We start from the raw sequence: 8,017 nt of genomic DNA, 5'->3' as shown, positions 1-8,017 counted from the left end.
AGCTGGCCAGAGATTTCTCTGAGCAGCTGGAGGCTGGCCGGGAGCTGTCCTGCTTCTAGTTCAACTCTCAGCCAGCCCATGGCTGGTCAGGGAACCCAAGCGGGAAGCCTGACCCAGCCCAGGGGATTGCTGGCAGCTGCCCAAGTGGGACAGCTCTGGCCAGCCCCCTGCTGGGTGAGGAAGCAGATTGCTCCACAAGTCTCAGCACTACTTGGCTCCTGGATCCTGTGGGGAGCTGGAAGCCATGCAGTATTAGGAACAGTGGGGGCAGAGAGCATCCCCATCCTGGTGCTGATCAGCTTCCGGCTCCCAGGGGAGTTGGGACATTAGCAGCACCAGGACTGGGGACAGAAAACTTCCCTGTGGCCTCCTGACGTTGGGGCTGACTGGGAGCAAATTTGCTCCCAGTTAGCTTCTACTCGAGTGATACTGCACAGTAGCTGTTGTGCAGTTAATCTACTACTGGTATTTACAGGTAGTAGAAAACAGTACATTAGCTTAATTTACTGCACAGTAGCTACTGCGCTGGTGATGCCTTACTGTGTAGTAGATTAGTCTACTACTCAATAAAGTGTCTCATGTAGATGCACCGTGTTAGCAGGAAATAAGCCAGTTAGTATAAATGTAATTGGGGTGCATTCATATCAGTTAGCAGTTATAGCATCTTCAGGGTAGAAGTATGCTAAATTTGGTTCCTAATTGCCTAAGTCACTTCTGAAAATGGGACTTGGGGTTATTTTTATTTTACCTCTAATATTGTGCTCCCCTATGAAGCACCATGGTTGGTAGAAACAGTATAATCAGATAGGGCAAAATAGCAACAAATATTATCAACATATGAAAAAAGATACTGCTGGTAATTTAATCACTGTACCTTAACAAGTACAGGAAATTGTATCCTTTGCAGACAGGCGGATCATGGAAGGTTATCTCCTGCCACAAATAGACTCACTAGATGATGTCTGCACAAGGCTTGGTGTTCTTGAGATTCTGAAGTGTACTGCTACACTCATATGCCAAAAAAATATCTAAATGACTGCTGGAATTTAATTTTGAATAGAGTCAACCAGAGACTCTGAAGCTTCATAAATAGCCTTAAAAACAGCTCTGATACAGATGATAACACAAGGCTGCTTTTTATGGTATTTACTGAAAACATTCTTGGTTTTTGCTACTTTGTTGACTGCTCCCTGGGGTTTTTCACTTTGACTACTCACTCATATTTTCCTCTATTTTGTCCTTTAGGCATTTATTCTTTTTCCTTTTGTATCCTCTTTTTTCTTTTCAGTTAATTACTTCACATCTTCTCTCCCCCTTGCTTTTTAAAAAAAATATGTAACATATATATAAAATCTAAGCCAGCTTGCCTGGTTTTTGAGCACAATCACCATTTGTTTATCATGCCTCTTTCCATTATTATTTGTCAACTATATCCATTTGGAGCCTAATTCAACAAGGCCTTTATTTTCATGCGAGTTCTAGGTATTGCTTTAATGCAACTAAGCAACATTACTTAAATCATCTCCAGAGCTAAAGAAAACAGAACCAGTGAAAACAAAATGAATTAATTAGAACTTAACTAGAAAAAAAAGATATATTTAGGGTTAGAGCATGGGTAAAGGAATCTAATTATGCCATCTTTTACTAAGGCAAACCTTGCTCATGTTTTGTCTTCACTTATAAAGAAAAGGCATAGGAAATTATTTTATAAGTGGATTCTTTCACAAAAGGCACTGACCCCAGCCTGTATTTTACATTCTCTAAACCTTGCATTCACCTTGATGCATCTCAGGGACTACCTAGGTTTGCTAATGAAGTGGTCTCCTGGCCAGCCATAGGTATTGTCCATAGATCCAATTGTCTCTATGTCTTTGTAAGTCTCTATCTTTGGCATGCCAAAAACTAGTCTTAAAAGACTTCTGGGGTCTAATTATAGTCCTTGTGAAGTCAGCAGTAAAGCTCTTTGACTTGTCATGGTTACAGGGTAAATGGCAATTGAGACCCTTTTTGATCCCTTTTGGTATATTCCTCAGGTGACTGCAGTGATTTTCTGTCCCTCACTCTATATGGATTCCTAGGACGCCTGTATATGAGCCAGGGAGCTGATCTGATGAGCTATAATTACAGTGCGTTGAAGCACACTCGATTAATCAACGTAAGTTAATTGAATCTGCTGGGGTGTGGTAATTACCATGCTCCAGCCAGCCTCCACATGTCGTGTATCAGTGTCCCACACTTCAAAATGGTGGGTGGGGTGCTTTAACTAAATTTTGTTTGATGAGCTTTAGATAAAGTGCTCCTGCTGTCATTTTGAAGCACGGGGATGCTGATACATGAGATGCTCTGGGAGCTTTAATTAAAGCAGCTCTTGGAGTCATTCTAATTAGAGCAGCCTCCCCCACCCCTGCAGCACATGTAAAAATTCCATAACTGTCCAAAAAGTCAGACTCGGCCCTGCAATCCTGGCAGTTTTCATTTCCCAACAGGATTAGCTGGGTTTGACACTTCTAAGAATGTGTGTCTATACTGCCATTTAATCCTGCTCAGTGGTCCACCCTCTAAGCCAGGCTTGTCTAACATACGGCCTGCGGGCCGCCATGCTGCCCACCAAGCATTTTCTGTGGCCCACGGTGCTGCGACGGGAAATGAAAGTAAACACAGTTTACTTTCGTTCCCACCCCTTGTCCCTCCCCCAGCCCCTCAGCAGCTTCTTAATGGCACCTAATGGCTTAACGTTGCCGACACGGTGCATGTGGGAAGAGTAGTAGCCATGTGCCTCTCAGGATAGGATGAGCCCAGCCGGAGCAGCAGGAGCTCAGCTGCACTTTCCCCCTACCTGCGCTGGTCAGTCCTGAGAGGCCCCCCTGCAGGCAGGGGGGAAGTGCAGCTGAGCCCCTGCTCCTCTGGCTGGGCTCATCCTGAGGTTCATTTCATGTTTGTAAAATGCTTGGAGAGCCCCATATAGATGCACCGCATAGTAATGCAAAATATATTTTTACGTATTTGGTTGGCATCTTGGGCTGAGATTTTCAAAGCTGAGTCAAAAGGCCAACTTCCATTAAAATGAATGAGATTTAGAGGGCTCCAAATCTTTTATGACAACGTTGTAACATGTCTATCTACCCTTTTTTGCAAATCTCAGCCATAGTTTGGAAGCTCAGCCAAAGAACATAAGAGCATAAAAAGCTTCTGAACATAAGAGCATAAAAAGTGCCATGTTTGGTCAGCCCCATGGTCCATCTAGCTCAGTATCCTGTCCCAAACAGTAGCAGAGGTGGATGCTATAGAGGGAGAGTTTTGAACTGATTATTCAGACCCATTTCATTGTCACTTCCTGCAACTTCACTGGTGTCAAATGTCACGTGACACCACTTCCTGATGTGATACCACTTCCTGTGAGGTCTTTGAATATGGCTCACCGGCCCATTGAGTGATAAAAAGTTCATGATCCGGCCCCACTTTCAAAAAGGTTGGACACCCCTGCTCTAAGCACAAGCCTTCTGACTATTTGCATTAAAAGAGATTAGCTTGTTCCACAACAGCAGCCCAGTCTATCCTGGAAGCTCTCCTTCTCATGGGGGCTGGAAATCAAAGTCCCCCTAAGTTTTCCTGCAGTATGAGCATGAGTTCCTCATAACTCACCAGAGAATAACATGAGAAACTATCACTGGCCCTTCTGTACTCTACCACTTGTCTTTACTGCTCAGAATTTAAAAAGTGAGATTCCTAAGGAGGGGTCTGTTTGAAATTCTTGTTCTAGGAATCTGCCCATTGCTTGTTGCATCTGTGCCTGCTGGAAAAGCAAAGTAATGCAGATGGGAGAAATTGGCTTACATGACTAAAGGTAAATCAAAGACACATCTTGAACTCTCTTCAGAACAGAGGTGTATACATACCCTAAAAAGTCTTCCTTTAAGGAGCCTGTGATATTATAAACTTGTAAAAGGTAAAGGTTTCCCATTTACTGGCCACTGAGGGCCATCAGGGAAGCAGAGGCAAGGCTCCACTGTTTCCTTAACCTTAGCATGAGGAGGAGGTAAAGTGGTTAGCACCAAGCTCATTATAAACTTGTAGGGACACATTCATTGTGCAGAGAAATAATCACTCTTGTTATTGATCCATAAAGAACAGAACTGTAGGGTCTGAGCCCAAGTCAAACCTACTAAGATGATCACAGCTGAACGATGGGAGATTGTAGTCCAGCCCATGGTCTGCGAGTGCCTCAAGAAAGGTGATGGCCTGAAGCCCAAAACCCATAGGAATTATACCTGAGATGATGATGATGAGTAGGGATTCTGGTTCTCTCTTTAAAAATCATGAATTTTCTGATAAAAGGTCCAAAATCCTCTATCAAAAAACACAAAACTCACATTTTCCACAATTAAAATGAAGCATCACTATACGTATATGTATCATTTGAACACAATGTTTTATTGATACATTTATAAGTTTAAAGCAATTTGGAAGCCTAGCAATGTCTTGGCCATTATAATAAAATCATTTCTAAATGCCTATATATTTTGGCATTTGGTTTTGATTTTTTCATCATGGAAAATATGAGTTCCCTTGCCACCTTTGCTCACCAAGATGCGGATCTAGCTGTGGCTACCCACACTGCTGCTTTGTGACACTGAGCAGCCCCAATATGCTGGTGCTCTACCCCGCCCCTCACTCCCAAGCCATAGCCCCCACGCCCCCACCAGCCCCGCTGCTGCGCTTCACTCCCAACCTACAACACTCTACACCCTCAGCCCTACTGGTGCCCCTTGCTCCTGACCTGTAGCCCCCTGTCCCTGTCAGTGCCCGTCGGCAGAGGAAGGCTGGGGTTAACAGGGCTTAGCCCCTACCAAACTAATTTTGTGGTGCCTGGCAACAGTGCCACCACCATCCCCTGCCACCACAGTGCCATGCCCAGTGCCCCCAGCATGTACTCTGCCACCACTGTGCATACAGCACTAGCATGAGCTGGCCCCCACAATGGCCCTGCAGGAGGAAGGGGCGAGGAACAGGCGGGCACACCCTGTGCCATTCAGACCCACCAATAATATTCCCTCTCAGCACTTATGATGGCCCCTCACTCCTGACCCTCAGCTCCATTGCCCTGCCAATGCCCCTTACTCCCAACCACAGGCCCCAAACCCACCAGTCCTTCTGCTGGCCCTGATTAATGACCCACAGCCCCCTGCCCCTACACAGACCTGCCAGAGGGGGCCCCAAGATGCCTGGGCTATGGGACCAGAGCCAGGGCCTGCAGCCCCCTGCCCCCACAAGCAGTTCCCAATCTCCAACTACCACCCAGAGAAGGCAGCAGCTGCTGTGGCTGGAGCACAGCACAGAGCGTGGTCCTCTCCTGCCCCCTCCCCCTCCCCCTGGGGGTGGTACAGCCAAAGCAGAGCCCATGGGAGGGAGGCTGCAGGCTTCCTGGTGTGGGCTTGGGGATCCCCACCCTGCTACCCTCCCTCTAGGGACATTCATGGGCCAGCAGCAGCGACCCAGAGTGGGAGGGTGAAGAGGCTCAGTGCTGCCACCACTGCCAAGAGCCCCACACTAGCCATGCTGCCATGGTGAGGCAAACAAAGCCTGCCCAGCAGCAGTGGAGGTTTTGGTGGCATGGGGTGCCAGGCTGGCAGGAAGTACTTTGCCAAGGCAGTGCAGCTGGCACAGGGCTCCAGAGGCAATGGCAGCACCGAGCCTCTCCACTCCACCCCACTGCATCAGGTCCTGGCTACTGGCCCAAGGAGGCCCCTGTGGGGAGGGTAGCATGGTGGGGAGCCATGGGGAGCATCCTCCCCTTCACCATGCACACATCTGGGGGGGCACATGTCCCCCCATGTCTCCCTCCCAAGGAGTGTGTGCAGCAGCAGGGAGCCAGCCCACCGACTGTCCCAGTGGGAGAAAGCCCAGAGTACCCAGGGCTCTCTCCCACTGCCCCAGCTGGGCAGTGCTCCCAGCCCTGCCCCACTCCCTCCCACACTGAGGGGCCCCCTCTCCCCCTCCCCATAGACTTACCTCCAGGGAGCTGGAAAGCTGCTCTCCACACTGCCTGCCTGCCACATTCATGTGTGCCTGGCTGCCTCATACACATTCACATGGCGCCCCCTGCCTGATTGCCTTCCTCCAACCTCAAGCAGCTTCTTGCAGGCTGGCATGGTTTATTGTGTTTTTCTCCTTTGAAAGAGAAAATTTGGGAAAACTGGATCCCTGATGATGAGTCCTATGAAGTACAATTGGTCTGGTAATCATGACTTTAGGTTCTGGGTCAAATCCCTACCCTTGTAAAATCATTAGCAAACCTTGAACCTCAGTGAAACCAGAGTTTGGCCCTAAATGCACGTATCTGCACTGAAGAATCAGCAGAAGGATGAAGCTCAGACCTCAGGTAATGGCAGGAGTGGTGAATGCAGCCATTAGGGGAAAAGGAAGAGCCCTGAAACAGAAGGTATTTTTATTGAGGAAGATAGATCAGATTGATCATTGTACATGTTTATAGCTTCTGAATATTTTTAAAATGAGGACATTTTAGAATTCAGTTAACCTTGCTAAACTATTTGAATTTCATACATCCGTTGTTGTTGTTAATCACCAATAGAGAAGTTGTGGGGTTCTGCTAATCCAGGATGTCAATACAGCCAGTCACCTTCTGTGCCATGTTTGGTACATATTGAGTGTGACCTGTGGCAGTTATTGTTGGGCTAACTATTTCTCAGTTTTAATTCTTTCTATCAATTGCTGACATGTATGATCTGCAGTTACCATGAAAAGCAGAGTCTATCTCATACTATAAATAAACATTTAAGGCTGTGGATATAAAATATGTGAATGAAGTTAAGGCAGTTTGGGTGCTAAGTTACTAAAAAGTAGAATAAAACTGGTGCTATTGTAAAACCATATGATAAGCCAGCTGCATCTAGTTTAGAATGCTAGTGTGTTAGGTATTAGTTGAGGCAAAATGTTTGCTAACTGATTTTTGAGTGTACAGTTCAAATACTCTGGAAGGCAGCACGAAAAGCCTGCTTTGTGCCATCTGTTTGGCATTACATCAATCTTTGGACAGTCTCCATTTTCATACAGTTCAATCTCTGATACTGACTGGGAGGGAGAGTTAGAGAGAGAGAGATTATATATAGATATCTATTAGGGCTGTGCAAAATTTTGCCGGCTGTTTCATTTCGACACTGTTTCAACTCATTTTGAGCTCAAAACAGAGAAATCAAAATGAAATGAAGGGCTTCAAAACAGCCTTGAAATGAAATGAGGGCAATTGAAACATTTCGAATGTTTCAAAATGCTTTGGGTTTCAAAGCTGAAGCTGGACTTGCCTGTCTGGGCTTGCCTGCTGAGAAACCAAAACTAAAGTAAGGAGAGGGAGGAGGAAGAGGGGAGAAGGACTGCTCTGATATTGACTGTGTAGCTGGCCAGGGACTGTGTTCTTTCCCTGAGGTCCCTTCCAATCCTAGTGTTCTGGGGAAGGTATGGAAAAACAGCATAAAAAGCAGCATTGTTTTAACTGGCCTACTTTCTGATTTGGGGTCAGTTACTGAGCTCTTTCCCAGAAGTCCAGGAGCATTAGACAACAAAGGCTACTACTACCACGGATTCCTACTTGACAACCTAGCAAGTAGGATTCTGCAATACTTTTTGCTTTCTTTCTAGACCCTTTTATTTTATTATTATATTCACTGATTGATTCTTTTCAATTTCATAATTATATTGCAAGTATATTATACTACAGAATTTATATAGGAAGACACACACACACATTTATATATTTTTATTGTATTTATTATATTGCAAGTATATTATACTATAGAATTTATATAGGAAAACACACACATACATTTATATATTTTTATAAAGACAAGACACTATGAAACACACCATGAAGTACGTTGGAAATACAGCTGGCAAGCCTTCAGGGAGGGGCAGAAGAGGGGGTAGAGGGAGAGGTGCAAGTCGTCCCCCCAACCAAACTGAGACACAGCCTCTTTGCTACAACAAGCAGGCATGAGGCTTCCAC

The sequence above is a fragment of the Alligator sinensis genome, unplaced genomic scaffold, assembly GCF_000455745.1.
Source record: "Alligator sinensis unplaced genomic scaffold, ASM45574v1 scaffold243_1, whole genome shotgun sequence".
NCBI classification, from domain to species: Eukaryota; Metazoa; Chordata; order Crocodylia; family Alligatoridae; genus Alligator; species Alligator sinensis.
Note: the sequence above shows the minus strand (reverse complement) of the source record.